The sequence below is a fragment of the Caretta caretta genome, chromosome 7, assembly GCF_965140235.1.
Source record: "Caretta caretta isolate rCarCar2 chromosome 7, rCarCar1.hap1, whole genome shotgun sequence".
Classification (NCBI taxonomy): Eukaryota; Metazoa; Chordata; order Testudines; family Cheloniidae; genus Caretta; species Caretta caretta.
The window spans coordinates 23,981,744-24,001,359 of NC_134212.1; the positions used below are offsets into that span (position 1 = coordinate 23,981,744).

Genomic DNA, 19,616 nt, shown 5'->3' on the forward strand with positions numbered 1-19,616 from the left:
CCAATCTAGCAATACAGTGGTCCCTCACACCAGGCTGGGGCATCAGTTTCTTGCAGAGATGGAAGAGCACCACCAGGTGTGTTACCCATATTACTTCAAAGTGCTCCTGGGCTATCCTTGGAAATCTCCCATCTAAGTGATAAAATTTCTTAGATTGTGGCATGTGATCAATAATCCTGGGTGGTGGGGCGCAGGTGCTGTGATATACTGAGAAAAAATGAATTGATGGACTTAGCATTATCATGGGCCTCATTTTATTCCCATTGGCGACAAATAATCCTGCTGGTGATGAAATTGGACTAAGTACTACCCCATCCAGAATATTAAAGAACCAAAATCGTACTGTACCCCCAGTGTAACTGTGCCCTTTACCCTTTTAGGAGAGATGACTCAAAAACTGGAGGACTGTGTTGAAGTCCACAAATATTAAACATACAGGACCAAATTTGTCCCTTGTGTAAGCCCACTGACTGCAGTGAAGTTACACCAGAAATACCCGTGGCTCGTTGCATAATGTTTTGTTCTTTCAACAGTCTAGGTAAGGAGGACACACTAAATAGTAGCACAGTATACTGGATCAGTGGTGATAAACATTTTAAAACTGGGCCCAATCCTACACCTAAGAAGTCATTGGGAGTGTTGCTATTGGTTTGCTACTTGTGAATGGCACTTTGAAATATTTTTTACTCCGTGATGTTGGCAATACCAGTAATTGTATTGCTCTCTGAGCTAATAATATAGTCTGCTTTAGACTTTAATAGTTTACTGTATGTACAGTGTTATACTGCAAAGCAGCCTTTGGGATCTGTCAGTAGCAGTTAGCAATAAACATCTCCTTGCTTCTAGCCCATATTAAGGCCTTCTGAGGTTTTGAAATATCCACCAATGAGAATGTAGGTAAGACTTGGTCAACCAATGGCAAAGTTTGTTTGGTAACTCACTGAAAATCAACAGGAAGACAAGACCTTTGAAAAGCTGCTGAAAACCCCAGTCTCTGAGTTTCAATATTTTCACAGCCCTAGTTTTCAGCCAGTCAGCAAATCCAGTTGTCGAGTCTTAGCCAATCAAAACATCATGTAGGTTTTTGGTTTGGCTTAGTCACTGATTTTCATGAGAAATGCACAGGAGTGGCAGGCATGGAGTGTGATTGTTGAGGATTTCATATACAGTGCTTTCTTCTGTATCCTGAAAATTCATGCTGAAATCACACAAGGATATTGTTAAAGGGACATCATCAACTTGAGCTCTAGTCAGTTTCAAAACAAAACAAAAAAGGTAAAGTTGATTCAGGTACCTATCCCTGAGTCTCCCTGACAATTTTTGTAGTTTTAAAAGCACATTTTCCTGGAGTATTTAAAAATGTTTTTCCCTCCCCGTTGCTATGTGAAAGATCCAAACTGAAGGGGGGGGGGGGATTATTTTTCTGTAATCTTTTTCTGTCGCAGTACTAGGCACAAACAATATTTTACAGGGACTATAACAATGGTAGGTAAAAACTTACAGCAAGAAGTGTGGGGTTTATGTTGACAGTATCCTTTTAACTCACTGAATAGACTAGAGCTCAGGGAACTGCCATTTATGCAGTGGAAAGAGCTCTAGAGAGACATTGCCTGGGATGTTGCTGTTGGAAGCATGAGGAGGGTGGTGAAGCACTGGAATGGGTTACCTAGGGAGGTGGTGGAATCTCCATCTTTAGAGGTTTTTAAGACCTGGCTTGACAAAACCCTGGCTGGGATGATTTAGTTGGTGTTGGTCCTGCTTTGAGCAGGGGATTGGACTAAATGACCTCCTGAGGTCTCTTCCAACCCTAATATTCTATGATTATATATATAATACAGTTAAAACACTGGCACCAATCCTGCAATTTGATCTGCATAGCATTGTGCATGCAAGGAGCCCCACTTCAGTTAAAGCTAGGAGGAATCCAATTGTAGAATCAGGCCAAAGTTTATTTTTTCTGGGTAGAGGGGCCCGAATAGAGTTCTGATTGTGTCATGGGATTACAACAGGCTGCAGCACTGAGGGGTGAGGAAGGGAGCATAGTGGGACCACTTTTTGGCTGGGCCAAACCAGAGTAGTGTGGCAACACTGTGCACTAGATTGCAACACCACTCACTCAAATTTGGAGGGGAAAGGTGTAGGGGCTCATGGGCTCTGTATGTGTGTGTGTCAGACTGCTACTATGTGTATGTTGAGGGGTGCCTGAGAGGGGAAGAGGAGTGTCAGGTGTGTGGGGGTCAAATCTTTGGTCACCTCATTCTTTTGTAGCGTGAATAGCGTAGCTGCAGGAAGGAGGCTGTGATTATTACTGGCACTTTGACACCTGAAAATACTCTGCAAACAATCACTGTCACATCACACATTCCATTTTACAGAAGGGGGAACTGAAACAGAGAGAGATGCAGAGCAGGGGCATAGCCACCTATATCCTAGCCAGAGGGTATGTCAGAGAGATACTCCTGCTAGCTCACTAAAAATAGAATGTGGCCCTGGCAGTGCCTGTGGCTAGCCACACTGAATGCATGCCCAGCAAGGACACTAGGTACATACTCAGGGCGGTACACTAGGTATATGCTGCCGTGGCTACAATTCTGATTTTAGGCACCAGCTTAAGCAGAACTAGCATGGGTATGTCTACACAAGCTGGGGATCACACCCTTGCAGCTCAAATGCAAACATACCCAAGGGCATGTCTACACTGCACCTGGGAGTGTGCTTCCCAAGCTTAGGGAGACAGACACATCCCTGAGCTAGCCTGCCTGAGAGTAGCATGGGCAGCAGTTCGGGCTAGCCACCTGAGTACCTACCAGGGGGTCTGAGTGGGTTTGTACTCAGGAGGAGGTTGCCCAAGCTGCCATCTGGGCTACTCCAGGCTATACTGCACGGCTGTTTTTATAGCACTAGCTGGAGCAGAGCTAGCGTGTCTGTTTATTCCCATAGGGAAGCAGAATCACACTTCCAGCTACAGTGTAGACATACCCCAGGGCTCTGGTCCCGTCCTAGTGCCAGACTCCCGCCGTGGCAGATGTCCCTGCCCTGCTCTGCAGTATGGCTGGAGGGGAAGATGTGGAGCAAAGACAGGAAGGAGCGTCTGTCCGACTTCTGGGACTGAACGGATCCTACGACTAGCTCCTGAGTGAGTCCTGTCCATGAGTTTGGGGGTGGGAGAAAAGGGCAACATCCGCTTAACCACAACGTGCAGGGTGCAGCCTGGCCAGGGTGTCAGTCTGCACGTCCCCAGACTTGCCCCAGGGACACAGCAGGGATTTACTCCGGGACAGACACTTCCCAGCCATTTCCAGAAACAGTAATGCCACCCAGAACATGTCCCTTCCCCATGTCCACCCCATTCCCCTCCCCTCCCCACTTCCCACCAAGATGCACCACCTCATGCAGGACTTGTTCGGTCTCCCCCACATCTACAGATAGGTCATTGCCCTTTCACCATACTTTGGGGCCCACCCACATTTCCACCCCTCTCTGGCCCTGCTGCAGAGCCTTGCCCAAAATGCACAGGACTCGGGTTGGAGCAGGAGCATGCCTGGCTCCCGAGTGCTCAGCCTGCCCAGCACAGACCCATGTCCCCTGCCCATGGGGCCCACATGTGTCACCCACAGATCTCTCTGCCAGGAGCCTCTGCCCCCTGGGCTGTGGGGCTGCCAGTTGCCGAGCGCCACCACCAGTGGCAGCAGGGCTCCCTTGCAGCCCGGCCGGCAGTTGCTGCCTGGCTCAGCCCCTAGCCCAGGAGGGCAGAGAGAAGCTGTGATGCCAGATAATGGACCCTGGCATACACCAGCCTCTTGGGCCCCCTCCCTGCCAGGAATTCAGTGGCCCCAGGCTGGTTCCCCTGCCCTAGGCAAGGACACTTGGGCTGCCCCTGGTGCATCTCAAACCCCCCACATCCCTGCCAGCTATGCTAAGCAGTGACTCACCCCTGCTCCTGTGGAATAACAAGCCCTGAGGGCCAGGGCACCAGCCCTATCTCCGCTGGAGGCCAGGCTCCAATTTGGCAGGGGACCAAACTCAAACTCTGGGTCCAAGTTGGCCTGGCAAACTCATCTCTGTAACGAGCCCAGCCCAAGAACCTCTGCACTCCAGGCTGGGGCTGGCTTTAGAGCCAGTTCCTGTGATCTGAGTTCAGAGCCGAGTTTCGGTTTGGGCTCCTCGGAAGCTTGAATCCTCACTCAAGCTGTAAGTGAAAATGTGTCGGAGATGCATTGCTAAATCACTGCATGGGTTGCCCTGGACTGGGCTAGCTGAAGGGCTGCAGGTCAGGGTTGAGGGGCATCCACAGAACTGAATGAGGGTTCCAAGACTGGCATAGCAGGGAGTGCTGCAGGTCTGGCCTCAGGTGCATTGGCTAAGCTGGGGTCTAGGAGTGGAATAATCAGAGGTGATGCACATCAGGATTGTGCTGAAAGCTTGCTCAGTACCAATCCAGTCCACTGCTATTTAGTCCTTCGCTTTTATAAATTAATGCAAAAAAGAGAAATTATTAATCATGGTTCACTTCTAATATCTGGCTTCAATTTCATCCTCTTTTTGTCAGATCTATAAATATAAGATGCTGAAGATGGACAAGGGGGGTGAGGTAATATCTTCATAGAATCTTAGGACTGGAAGGGACTTGAGATGTCATCTAGTCCAGTCCCTTGCACATGTGGCAGGACTAAGTATTAGACCATCCCTGGCAGGTGTTTGTCTAACCAACTCTTAAAAATCTCCAGTGATGGAGATTCCAAAACCTCCCTAGTCAATTTATTCCAGTGATTAACTACCTTAACAGTTAGGAAGATTTTCCTAATGTCCAACTTAAACCACCCTTGCTGCAATTTAAGCCCATTGCTTCTTGTCCTATTAAGAACAATTTTTCTCCCTCCTCCTTGTAACAACCTTTTATGTATTTGAAAACTGTTATGTCCCCCCTTAATCTTCTCTTCTCCAGACTAAAGAAACCCATTTTTTTCAATTTTCCCTCATAGGTCATGTTTTCTAGACCTTAACTCATTTTTGTTGCTCTTCTCTTTGTTGCTCTTTCTCCAGTTTTGCACATCTTTCCTGAAATGTGGTGCCCAGAACTGGATACAATATTCCAGTTGAAGCCTAATCAGCGCAGAGTAGAGCGGAAGAATTACTTCTCATGTCTTGCTTACTACACTCTTGCTAATACATCCCAGAATGATGTTCAGTTTTTTTGCAACAGTGTTACACTGTTGACTCATATTTAGCTTCTGATCCACTGTGACCCCCAGAATCCCTTTCCACAGTACTCCTTCCTATGTGTGTATGTGTGCAGCTAATTGTTCCTTCCTAAGTGGAGTACTTTTCATTTGTCCTTATTGAATTTCATCCTATTTACTTCTGACCATTTCTCCAGTTTGTCCAGATCGTTTTGAATTTTAATCCTATACTCCAAACCACTTGTAACCCCTCCTAGCTTGGTATCATCTGCAAACTTTATAAGTGTACTCTTTATGCCATTATCTAAATCATTGATGCAGATATTGAACAGAACCAGATCCAGAACTGACCCCTGTGGGACCCCACTCATTATGCCCTTCCAGCATGACTGTGAACCACTGATAACTACTCTCTGGGAACATCTCTGGGAACGGTTTTCCAGTTATGCACCCATCTTATAGTAGCTCCATCTAGGTTGCATTTCCCTAGTTTGTTTATGAGAAGATCATGTGAGACAGTATCAGAAGCCTTACTAAAGTCAAGATATACCACTTCTACTGCTTCCCCCCATCCACAAGGCTTGTTATCGTATCAAAGAAAGCTATTAAGTTGGTTTGATGTGATTTGTTCTTGACAAATCCATGGTGACTGTTACTTATCACCTTGTTATCTTCTAGATGTTTGCAAATTGATTGGTTAATTATTTGCTCCATTATCTTTTCAGGTACTGAAGTTAAGATGACTGGTCTGTAATTCCCTGGGTTGTCCTTATTTCCCTTTTTAGAGATTGGCACTATATTTCCCCTTTTCCAGTCCTCTGAATCTCTCCTGTCTTCTATGACTTTTTGAAAATAATCGCTAATGGATCAGATATCTCCTCAGTCTGCTCCTTGAGTATTTTAGGATGTATTTCATCAGGCCCTGGTGACAAAGACATCTAACTTGACTAAGTAATTTTAACTAGTTTTTTCCCTATTTTAGCCTCTGATTCTACCTCATTTCCACTGACATTCACTATGTTAGACGTCCAATTGCTACTAAACTTTTTGGTGAAAAACTAAACAAAAAAATCATGTAGTACTTCTGACATTTCCACATTTGTTTCCCCGCCTCATTGAGTAATGGGCCTACCCTGTCCCTGATTTTCCTCTTGCTTCTAATGTAGTTGTAGAATGTTTTCTTGTTACCCTTTATGTCTCTGGCTAGTTTAATCTGGTTTTGTGTCTTGGCTTTTCTAATTTTGTCCCTACATGCCGTGTTATTTGTTTATATTCATCCTTTATAATTTGACCTAGTTTGCACTTTTTGTAGGACTCTTTTTTGAGTTTCAGATAATTGAAGATCTCCTGGTTAAGCCAGGCCATACTTCCCATCTTTCCTACGCAGTGGGATAGTTTGCTCTTGTGCCCTTAATAATGTCTCTTTGAAAAACCGACAATTCTCTTGAACTGTTTTTCCCTTTAGACTTGCTTCCCATGGGATCTTACCTACCAACTCTCTGAGTTTGCTAAAGTCTGCCTTCTTGAGATCCATTATCTTTATTGTGCTGTTTTCCCTTCTACTATTCCTTAGAATTATGAATTCTAATATTTCATGATCACTTTCACCTAAAGCTGCCTTGCACTTTCAAATTCTCAACAAGTTACTCCCTATTTGTCAAAATCAAATCTAGAAAAGCCTCTCCCCTAGTCGCTTTCTCCACCTTCTGACATAAAAAATGGTCTCCAATACATTTCAAGAACTTGTTGTCATAGGCGCTGATTCCATGAGTGCTCTGAGGCTGGAGCACCCATGGAAAAAAATAGTGGATGTTCAGAACCTACCCCCCACAACTGTTTGGCAGCACTCCTGGTCAGCTAATCGGGGACACTGCCAAACAGCCCTTCCGCAACACTGCCAAACAGCTGATCGGTGGCTTGGGAGGGAGTTTGAGGGAGGGCAGAGGGCAGTGAGCAGGCAGGGGCCTCGGGGAGTGGGTGGAGCGGGAGTGGGAAGAGGTGGAGTGAGGGTGGGACTTCGGGGATGGAGCAGGCGCAGGAATTGGTGGAGCAAGTACAGGGCCTTGGGGGGAGGGGGTGGATCACCCCCTGGGAAAACGAAAAGTTGGCACATAGGCTTGTTGGACCATCTGTGCCCTGATGTATTATTTTCCCAACAGATGTCTGGGTACTTGAGGTCCCCCATCACCACCAAGTCCTTTTATTGGACCAACTTCTCTTGGTGAAAGAAACAAGCTTTTGAGTTACACAGAGCTCTTCTTCAGGTCTGGTGCTGAAGGGTAAGCTGTTCTAAGCCTTCTGTAATTAGAAATGAAAACTAAAGTCTTTTAAAGCCAACAAAAGTCACACTTAAACCGCTACAGTCACACAGTTGCACTGCTGCAGCACTGTAGTGTTTCAATGTAGACACTACCTGTGCCGATGGGAGGGGTGCTCCCACTGACGTAAGTAATCCACCTTCCCAAGAGTCAGTAGCTAGGCTGACGGAATAATTTTTCCGTCGAGCTAGCACTGTCTACACCAGGGGGATGTAAGTTTCCAGTGTAGACCAGCCCTTAGACTGATAAGGTTGATTCCCCGCCTTTCGCTCCTCCCATCCTTATGGTTTACAAATCTCAATACAATCTAACCCTCAATTGCCCACTTCATTTTTAAGTGGTTTCCTACAGCACGTTTGAACCCTTTATGCTTAACAATGTGTCCCAGTTTGTCATTAGCTTGGACACTCTGGCTCATAGTTACCTACCCTCCCCAGACCTGAAGAAGAGCTCTGTGGCGCTTGAAAGCTTGTCCTTTCCCCCAACCAAAGTTGGTCCAAAAAAATAGTGTTAGCTCACCTACTTTGTCTTTCTCATATCCTGTGGCCAACTGGCTACCGCAACACTGCAAACACTAATTACTATTGTGCTTTTGAAAAGTTGAGGTGAACTGCAGGTATTTTGTTCTAAACAAGTGGTATGTGAATTACCAGTTTTCAGTGCATTCACTCATAAATTATAATATGTATATACACATAGTCAATCTGGCTCTAAACATACGCAACTTCCCACTACACATGCAAAACAGAAGCAGGAAATTGGGCTGGGCAGGGGAACTATTGACTTCCTAAATACACACCCCTTGCTCATTAAATGGTTCAAATTTTGGGTCCAAGTACACCGTTCTGAATTTTGCAGAGCAGTACTGATTTCACAGGTCTTCGGAACAGCCAGACTTTCAGGATGTTTGGAGAGCCCAATGTGACTTCAGGTTAGATTCAACATCATTGTGTTACAACATTGCAAGGGAAAGATTTTGGCTCAGATCCTCAGAGATATTAGGCTCCTAACTTCCACTGAAATCAATCAAGTTAGATGGCCAAATATATTTTGAAGATTTGGGCCCTTGTTCCTTAGAGAAAGGGCAGAGCAAAAATGCCTCTATCAAGAGGAGAAGTAATGAGGGTTGCCACTTTTCCCTGCTTGACAAGACAAACTCCTGTATAACAACATGACAACTTAATGTAAGAATGTGGTGCGCCAAACATTGCTGTGTTTATTTTGCTTGATGGCTCAAATTGGTTATTTTCTGATCCTTTAACATCCTGCAAATTAGGATGCCAGATCACAGTTCACAGCTAATGCAGTCCCAGAAATGCAACCCTTCCTTGTTAGTAAAGCCTGTGGAACAATTGCTACACTATTCTGTTTTTCTGTGGAATATGTGAGTTTCCATTTTCTAATGGAATCTTTTTCATTGAGAGAACAACTCTCATCTGTCATAGTTTTATATTTGTTGAAGGACAAGAGGTTGCTGTTGTATTTACCTTGGAACACAGCATATGCATATAAAGCAGTGGTTTTCAAAGTTTTGTACTGGTGACCCCTTTCACACAGCAAGCCTCTGAGTGCAACTCCCCCTTATAAATTAAAAACACTTTTTTATATATTTAACACTATTGTAAATACTGGAGGCAAAGCAAGATTTGGAGTGGAGGCTGACAGCTCATGACCCCCCATGTAATAACCTCGCGACCGCCTGTGGGGTCCTGATCCCCAGTTTGATAACCCCTGATATAAAGAGGGTGGCAAACCTGTGCTGTTAATGCATTACAGTAGGCTATAGTTGTTGGCAAGGACTGTGCCTAACCAGAATGTTGTAAGGGATGCTCAAGCTTGCAAAACCTACTCTGGACTGCATGGAAAGTTGTGGGTTTCTTTACAGCAGGAAAGAGAGGGTGTAGTTAACTCACTTACAGTTATTGACTTGCTTTGGGTCTCATTAAGGAAAATTGTGGCTGTACTGTTTTAAGTCTGACTGAGATAATGTGAAATTCATGCCAGATTATTAAGTAGTGTGTTGTTCGTTATTTGGAAGCAACAAACAGTGGATTTATTAGATAGTACCATTCAAATTATTTATTTTTCGCTAGGAAAGGGAGACCTAGTTCCTATGAAGGTATACAATTAAAACCTCTGGACTGAGCCTGGCTATTTGCCAAGAAGACCTCTTCATGGTCCTATCAATATGTTTGTCCTTCGTGATCTGCAATAACCCTTCTCCTGGGGGAGACTTGGCTGAGTCATGTCAAATGTCTGATAAGGATTCCATAGAGACTATCAAACAGGAGAGCAAAAAGAAAAGGAGTACTTGTGGCACCTTAGAGACTAACCAATTTATTTGAGCATAAGCTTTCGTGAGCTACAGCTCACTTCATCGGATGCATACTGTGGAAAGTTACTCTGAAACAGGAGAGTGTTAACTCTCTGTGTACACAAGCCACCTTTCAGTGTTGTCTGGCACTGGCAGAGTGTCGTATACCATTTCCTGATTACAGAAACTGTTGATGGGCTGTGAAAATCAAAACTGAGTGCCAGAAAAAGGTCTTCTTTTTTTGTCTTTGCAGATGTGGAGATCATCATGGACAACTCACCTATACCACTGCCACATTGATAACAGATGTATTTCGTGAAGTTTGTGTTGTCCTTTTCTGAAGCATTTGGTATTGGTCAATGGACTGATCCAAGGTAACAGAAGGGCTGTTAGGATAACCCCATTGTTTGCAACAATGAGACAGTAGGCAGGACTCCACAGAAGATGCTCCCATGTGGCATGTTCCCCATATTCTGCATTCTTTGGGCTGTCCTTTGGGCGATGTGGGCTGGATGTGGCACTTTTCAGAGCCTAATTGCTCTTGGATTGACAGCAGGAAAGGAAAGGAAAACAAGGAAAAAATCCCAGGGGATATCTTTCCACCCAAACAAACAGGGAGAACAAAGAAGTATAATTTTCAATGTATTTTATTGATTTTGTCAGCAATTTGGAACCATAAACTACAGTTTTGACATGTAGTAACTGAAGCCTTACAGATCACCTTTAACAGATATTTTTAATAAGTCAGCAGCTTTTCAAAGAGCATCACTTCAACTTGGTAGATCAGTGTTTCTGAAGCAGTGGGTCATGACCTCAAAGAGGGATAGAAAAGGCAATCAGGGAGCAATAAGGCACTGAAAAATGTATTACAAACTAAAGCAAAGAAAATCTCACCCACACCCCCACAGTCCCCGTACACTCTTGAGTTACCTTCAATACTGAGTTACCTTCAAGACCAAGTAATCTCTTTCAACCGTTCGAAACACACACACAAATAAATGACACAAGCGTATCATTATTACCACCGACACCTTATTTGCTCTTACTTTTATAGCAAATGTAAGGGGGTTGTGAACATTTTTGACTTCGTATAAGTAGTCAACAACCTGAAAAGGTTGAGAAACACTGCAGTGTAACAATGGCAGATAGGTATTGGACACGTATGCATGGCCAATGGCATGTAATTGCAGCCTCTCTCTCCTTGCTGAACCTGTCAGGAAGGTATTTTGAGTATGGGAGGTTAAATTGTGCCTTCAGATTTGCTAGCAATTCCCACTGACTTCAACAGGACTTGCATGTGTGTATCTAAGGACAGAGTTTGTTCCATATAGTGCACCTCTGGGAATCTCCAAGGTACTTTTTTTCAGCTCATAGTCTCTGAAAGGATGCCTTTCAGCACTGAGACTGTGATCTCACATGACAAAATCAATACTGTTATTAAGGAATAGCAACATGACAAAGTCCACCTGTCCCATGAAAGATTCAATTTACAGTGGTCACATAGCACAATGCACCTGTCACATGAAGCATTCTGGGTATAACAGCACCATGACACAATCCACCTGGTTCAGGAAACATTCCAATTAAGAGTGGTGATGCGACTATTCCACCTGCCACACAAAACATTTTGGGTGCAATAGCAACATGACACAATCCACCCATCACACAAAGCATTCCAGTTACAATGGCCACATGCTTTTCTTATTTTCCAGTATGTACTATCTAACCATATTACCTTGGGCTGTCTTGTACCCATTTGAGCTGTTGGACTGTAAGTTATTTGGGGCAAGGACTTGGTACATTATCTCTGTGTTATCTGTCTACTTATCTGGCCCCCGTCATGTAGAATTTGAACAAATATGTACACCCCTACCTTGTAAATATCATGTCTGCTTACAGTGCTATATAACAATAACAGGCAGAATCTACTACATAGGTTACCTGCGGCAATAGCAAACACTTTACTGAAAAAGAATGCCCTTTACTATGTTTATAAAAGCATCACCTACTTACATGTTTATTGCATACACATTTGGTAATAATGTCTACAAATACACCATATCAAATACCTCCCTGTGTACTTATCTGGATGACTTCCTGTATTCATATACAAGTTTTTCAAAGTGTCTATATTTAGACAGATGTGGCCTAGGAACTCCAAGGTTCTAATTCTGACTTTGCTACTGACTCACTGTGTGACCTCAGGCAAGTTACTTCACCTCTCTGTGACTCTGTTTCCCCATTTGTAAAGTAGCTCCTAGGCACTTGTAAAGATTAATTATCTAATATTCAGCATGGGGTGTAAAGGAAGGGTGTAATTCTTTCACCCTAATTTGCTGTATTACTAAAACCTCTGGCACACAAGAGAGTGTAAGACAGGAAACCATCACAATGTGTTGCACTGGGAAATCTAAACCTAATAATTTCACTATATGCTGATGATAGACTCTTATATGTTAAATGCTCTCTTTTAGATACTACACATACTCCTAAAAATCATTTACTCCAGTCAGTGGTGACTCTTCTATGTAAATGTGTCTCAAAAACCTTTGGAGAGACTTCCACTGAGATGAATGTCAGGTAAGTATAAATGTTTGGGTATTTGGTTTGCTCAGAGAAATTTAGAGTTGACAGGCAAGATCTTCAAAAGGAGGAGCCTAAATTTAGGTTTCTAAGTCCATATTTAGGGCCCTGAATAAGTAACCTGATTTTGATACACTGAGCAGCCAGCAGCTCCCCTTAGGAAAGTATGTTCTTTCCCCTTTCTATCAGCTAATAATTGCTTCCTCACCCTATCACACTTCCACTACATTAACAGAAACATGAATAAAAGATCTGACATGAGATAAGGTGATTAGAACTGCTGTCAGTATTTGGTGTCAAGTGCTCAAGCACTATATATTATTAATAATATAATACAATTTTCTCAAATTTTCCAGGGAAATTTTTTTAGACAGTGGAAAGATTTTAGGATTCAAACTTTGTCAATGTAATGTTATTGGAGAACAATTTAATATCCCCAAAACTCACTTCTTTAAGTTCTTTCTGTTAGGACATTTCCTAGAAGAAGAAACTAAATTGAGAATGTCTGATGTGCCAAATTTTCAATCTTTTGGAGTAGATACTCTCCAGAGTAACCATCACCCAGCAGTAATTCATTTCTGATAGGGAAACATTAAGGGTTAGGATGAAAAAATATTAAGTGAGTGAGGGATTTAAGAACAGTATATACTTATTACAAGTGGTCAGATACCTGTGAACAAGTCCAGAGATCTTCCATGAATAAAGGATACGTGTATTAACAGAACATATGACACAAACAATAAAGACCGCAATGAGAAATGTAACAAGCATCAAGCTGAGACCAGAAGGGAGGATATTCTGTTATTATTAGTATCCGTACAGCAGGATAGATGGTCATGACTTTTACAGACAAATCGAGAAGACAGGAACTGAGGTGTACAGGTTGTAAGGAGCCCCTGTGAGGTACTCAGAACTCTCACTGCTATAGAAGTCAATTGGAATTGAGGGCATTGTACACCTTGCAATAAGTACTCAAAACCACACTAGCCCAGATCCTAAAACCTTATGTCCACAGGCATTTCACTTAAATCTGCCATTGTTGTTGTAGCCCAGTGTAGATCCATTGATGGTAGCCACACTGAAAGCACTAGTGCTGACTACTAGCTCTGCATTCATACGGCAAGCAGGGATTAGACAATATGGTGGTGAAAAGGAAGGTGACGAACCTACAGTAGGTTCCACCAGTGGAATTGCATAAGTGGTAATGCAACATTGGAAGATTTTTAAGAACTATGCTAGTGAGGTCACAGCTTCGATTAGCCAAAATGAATCAAAGGATGACAAATAAAGGATTGTGTTGGGAGAAAACTAGACGACTCCAGAGTTACAAAAGTAAGAGATCTTGTGTTCATATCTTGTTGGTTCCTCTTTTTTTTTTTTTTTTAGAAAGTTAAAATATTATAATGTTAGTTTGAGGAAGTCAGTCAGAGGGTAGAGGTGGTGGAATTGAGATTAGCATTGGAAAGCTAGTCAAGAGAAGTGAGTCGTGAGGAGGGATTTGGAGGAGGGGAGTGAGGTTTCATTGAGAAAGGTTAAATCTTTTTTTAGCTGGTGCTGAATATTCCCAATAGTCACAATCCACAAGTCTGTCTCTTCCTTCTCGGTGGGTCAGGCTAAACATCCAGGGAAGTTCTTGAGAAGCTATTCAGTGATGTACTGAAGCAAAGGATTGCAGCCATCTGAAGGAAGGCGGATTAGTGTGTTCTGGAGAAAAAAAAATGAAAATGAGCAGAATTAGTCCAGTCTTTTGATAAAATATGTAGCATGTGCCCAGACATGGGCTAACTGTAGGCCAGCATCTTTGTAATGCTCAGAATTTTGTACATTCAGACTGTGTTATAGAACTAGGGTCCAGAATTGGACTCTTAATCTGCACTCCCTGTTTAAGGCCAGATCTTAACTGTGGAATGCCCCTAAACTGTAGCTTCATGCTATCTAGCATTGCCTGAGTATCTAGTTGTAGTTTTTTGTAGAGATCTATTTTAAAGTTAATAAACAATTTATACAAACAATAATTATTTAGTATTTGTAAAGTGAATATTATGATGAAAAGTGCATTATAAATATTAGGGGGCTTATTCCTTCACCCACTTACTTCCCTGGTCCTTCTCGCATGAACAGAGAGCAACAATACCCAAAGTCCAAAGGTGCAAACAATTCGATGTTTATTGGGGTGAACTTCCAGCAAGCATGATTCCAGTTTCCTTCCTTCGTGTCCCCCTTCCCAGCTCTGACACCACAGAGCCTTACACCTGTGTCCTGTTCCCATTCCTGCCCTTAGCCAAACATGATTCTAATTTCCTTACTCCCATTCCCTGTTCCCATCGCCCCACCCCACCCCCACCCACTTCCTGATTGACTGCAGACTATATAGTAAAACTTGAGTTCCGCTTAGCTATACCTTAACCAATCATTTTCCTGAAATTTAACTAACCAATCCTAACATATTGTAACATGATTATGTAACCAATTATATCTCACCACCTTAATTAGTTTACACCCAGCAAAATTAATTATACAGCAGACAGAAACAATCACAGAACCAGACAGAGATTATACAGACAAACAATAGCAAAGTGACAAAACAATACAGAAGTGAGGATTTCACATCCCAGCTATTGATAACTGCGTTCTTGCCAGACAGGATGCTATCAAACTAAGTTTCCTTTTACATTTTCTAGGCACTTCCCTTTCTCTGGAGGTGAAAGGCACTATCAGGACAGTATTGTATTCCTAACAGCCCAATAGCACCTTATTTCAATGTGACTAGTTTGGAATGTGAGGATGTGACTGGTCGCTTCCCAGTTTATGGCTGCCTCAGTTGCTTAGCCAAAGGCCTTAGCCTAAGAACAGGGCCGCAGACTGTCACAGTAAGAGAAGGCCCTTACACCGGCAGACAGTGATTTTGATTCTTTCTTTTATATCTCTATAACTAGCCAAGTGATAAGAATACATCTAAATTCTTAGAGTACAGGCCTTTACAGACAGGCCTGAATATCTATATCCTAACACTAAATGCAGGCACCACTGAGAATTTAACAGATTTACAGCCAAAAGCACCAACTGAATGTCTAATACCATGTCATGAATTGGAATTCAAGATACAACAGGGACTGGTCCATTATATTGAGATAAGATTAGATTTAGATGGACTTTTCTTCTGATTCTTCTATTAAAACATTGAATATGTTCTAATATGCTATGACATTCCAGGGTGCAATCCAGACCAGTGGGGGGGGGGGGGGGCGTCACCATCTGCCCTGTAACCTGTGGTGCCTCACAACGCTTTACTGCAGTAGATCCCACCTGGGTAGCTCATAAACAGCCTGCCAGCATGCAGGTAATACTCTGAGTGTCTATCTATAGTTGCAGCCTGTCCAGTACATGCCCATCACACTCTGGCTTTCACCAGTCTTGATTACCACCTGCAGGATGACCCCAACACACTCCCAGTCCTGGATTTTCCCCAAAAAAACATATGTTCTGCACTGTCCAGACCTGTGGTGGACAGAGCATATATATTCTGTCTCTTGCTCCTCTACAAGGATCAAGATACAACTTGCTCTTTTAAATGGACTTACCTACACAGTTCACAACACTGGAATTGTTTTGATTAAAGAATAAAATAAGTTTATTTAACAAAAGAAGATAAGATTTTAAGTGAGTACAAGTAATGAGGCTTTGAGGTCAGAAATGGTTACAAGAAAAATACAGATAAGATACTTCCTATTACTAAACTTAACAAACTAGACTTGGGTCAGGGTGGCATTCTTACCACAAGTTTTTCAGTAGCATTGATGACCAAATTTTACATCTGGATCTACTCCCAAGGCCCAATGGCTGTTTCTTTTGTCTTCTTAGTTGCAAAAAGAGAAATGGACAGGGAGAAATAACTCAAGGTGTTTTTGCCCCTCACTTTTATAGTTCAGTCACCCTTTGAAATGCATTTTCCTGAGAGTGACCCCTAGATAAAATTCTTTTCAGCTGAGAGCAAGGAGATATGGAGTCTGGTGGGAGAAGAGATGTTATGCAGTTGCTGTTCACCTCTGTTTGCTAAGCTGCAGATCTGTTTGTCTCTTGCCTTACCCCCCTTAAATGCCAAAGAATGGCCACTTGATAGGTGACGGCCCATAAGCTTTGATGACATCCGACTAGACAAACTTGTCCTTTGTCTTTGAGAAACAGGTGAACCTACTTCCCAGACTTGTCTGGTAAACTCACTTCAGTCGTGATTTCATCTTATGTTCATAACTTTACATGTAATGTTGTTACATACATTTTGCCATATTATTGACCAACAAGTTATTCAGTTTTCAAAGTATACTTTACAAGGCATATTTTGTACAAAGATTAGTGTGCAGGGTGTGAATACATGGTGCATTCCATCACATATGCATTCCTCCAAGAAAAAATAGCACATTGTCTACATTGTCTGGTTTACATAAATTGGATTGTATTGATACATTTACTCTTATTTGCATTGCTAAAATGGAGAGAATGAACTATCTTGTATAGCATGAAAAAGGAGGAGCCATATTGAAACAAAAGGCATGGAAGGAGGCATTATAAGGGATCTCACATACTATTATATTTAGTTGGAGTAGGAAGTTGGATTGTTTGTCACATGAGGAACAGGACAATGGTGGAGGAATTCTTATTTCCTAATGTGGAGGGATTAGTGTATGGAGTATGTTGATGTGTGAAATTGACAACCAGATGTCAGACAATTATTAAAAGGGACACAAATCCACTAACCCCTGTGAGACCACTGATTTCCCCAATAACATTTTTACCTGGAAATAACTGACATTTGGTTTCAAAATGATCCACTTTTTAAGGTTTTGATTTTGTTTATTCTCAAACAAACTGGTCTGTCAAGAAACACTGACTTCCTAATAGGCTATGAAAACTATTTGTGCTGACCAGTCACCTTATCAGGATTTCCACTGCATTGCACTTTTTATTTTAACCTACACTTGTTTTCATTTTCATTGACAGGTGTGTCAATATGATGCACATAGAATAATCATGAGGCTTCAATCCATACCTGCACCTGACTTTATAGTTGCATCTTTCTTCTTTGATTTTTCTATCTTTCAATGTAACTGTGATGTTGGCAACAAGCTGTGGCCCTTACATATACAGCTCCATATCCTGCTCAATGACAAAATTCCCATTCACTTTAATGAGAGCAGGATTGGGCCATGTTAGTCTGATGAGGGAAAGCATTACCTGCAGGGATTAGCAAAACATGATAAGAGAATATTGCATGGCAGAGCTGCTGATCATACAAAGGAAGAAATAAAGCAACATCCCAGCCTTGTGTTAGGTTTTCTCTAACGATGCATAAGAAAAATATCCCATTTAAAATAAATGTGTTGCACTTTTGCCAGAACTCTTGTGCTCCACAGAAGGCAGAATTTTCAAACACTGAATCTAGCTCCTCTGAGTACTGTGTAGAAAAAAAGGAACCTTTAGAACTGGGCGAGCAGCACCTTATAGCCTGTCAGTAATGTCTGTTCTTTGCACACCCAGCATTTTATGGTCTTTTTTCAGGAAACATACAGGTGGAGATGTTGAATGCTGTGCCCCAGTTTAATGCTGTAGCCACTGCATGTCTGGACTCTGTGGTAATTCGGCTGCACAGAGAGGATGGCACCAGTACCACAGCCAAAGCAGTGATGCACCTTCATGAGTTCTGTCCTTGAGCTTTTCCCTAAGTCTTTCTTCTTTTGTTCTATGAAGCATCATCATAATAAACAACACATTGTCCAGCACTTTCCATCCAATAATTTCAATGCAGTTTATAAGCATGAATAAATTAAACAATGCAATCCCCCTGTGTGAAGGGTCAGTATAATTAATACCATTCAATAGATGGAGAAATTGAGGCACAGAGGAGGTGAAGATCTTGCACAATCTCACACGTCAGGGATAGAACCTAGTGTCCTGACTCCCCATCCTCTGCTCTAAAAAGCTGATCCAGCTCCTGTTGCAGTCAACATTAAGACTTGCATAAACTGCAGTGGGCTAGATCAGGCTGTGAGATCCCATTCTCACATAAACCTAGATCTGAGCCTATATAGAGAACTGCATACAAATGATGAGAGATGGGATGTAATGAAAAGCAAGTGATCACAGTGACATTTTGCACATATCTTGTTAGTTGTATGATTTTTGTTTGGATGAGATTTTGAAGGGGATAATTCCCAACTTACCCAACTTGTTCACACTTCCCTGAAAAAAGTGAGATTTGAGGAGACTGAATGTGGTTGCATGCAGGCTTGGAGGAGTTTCAGTAGTTGGGGGCCCCTGTGGAGGAAAGCCTAGAGCTGATGAGGGTGGGAGACAAGCATAATGATGAGAGATGGTCATGTGGCTTGGGTGGAGTGAAAAGGGTAAAAAGGGAACAAAAAGAGCAAGTGATAGAATGAGGGGCATGCAATGTATTATTGCAGAATATAATTGTATTGCTGATGCATACATGAGACTTTCAAAGGACTGTATAAACATCAGCTAATTAACAGTGTGGATGTATCTATTTTATCCATCATATCTGTCCTTATCCATCTTTTCTATCCCACTAATCAGCCTGGTCACTCATCTATCCATGGTAGGATGACCAGATAGCAAGTGTAGAAAATCGGGACGGGGGTGGGGAGTAATAGGAGCCTAAACCATGGTATTTCTAGTGTGCCCTTAACCCCAATGACTAAGGCTTGGTGACATAGGGAAATTCACCAGCATGCTGGTACTGCCCTAGTTATGCAGTGTAACTACCCCTGGGCGGACACATTTCGGGGTGCATCCACGTGGGCAGAGACACCCCTATAGCTATGGTGGTGCAACTGCACCCCTGTAGCTGGGCCCTCAACTTCCCCCAGGCCCTTGCAAAAGTTGCAGTGGTTGCTCTTCCCGGAGGGCCAAACCCCCCCACCGCCCGAGAAGGGACGAGGAACCCCGTGCCGGGCAGGCCTGCCACAGCGGGCTGAGCCGTGCGGGGCACTGGGCCGGGGCACTGGGCCGGGACCATGCCCTCGGGCGGCGGCTCCAGGGCATCGCGGGAACCCACGTGCCTCCCGCCGCGGGCCCAGGCCCCAGGATGTGCACGTGACACGGAGAAGGCGGGGCTGACTCCGACGCTCCACTCAAGGGCCTGGAATCCAAGATGGCCACCCAGGTGACGCCAAGACGACCGTGCTTGGACATGTGACGCGGGTC

At 43.0% G+C, this 19,616-nt stretch overlaps 1 long non-coding RNA gene across 1 annotated transcript; it reads left to right on the plus strand.

Moving 5' to 3' along the window:
• Positions 1–7,346: 7,346 nt before the first annotated feature.
• LOC142072868 (uncharacterized) lies at positions 7,347–18,233 on the plus strand. The gene is made up of 4 exons (XR_012669472.1): positions 7,347–7,459; positions 10,066–10,186; positions 12,287–12,392; positions 17,952–18,233. It is a non-coding gene; the product is annotated as an uncharacterized LOC142072868 (long non-coding RNA).
• Positions 18,234–19,616: the final 1,383 nt, after the last annotated feature.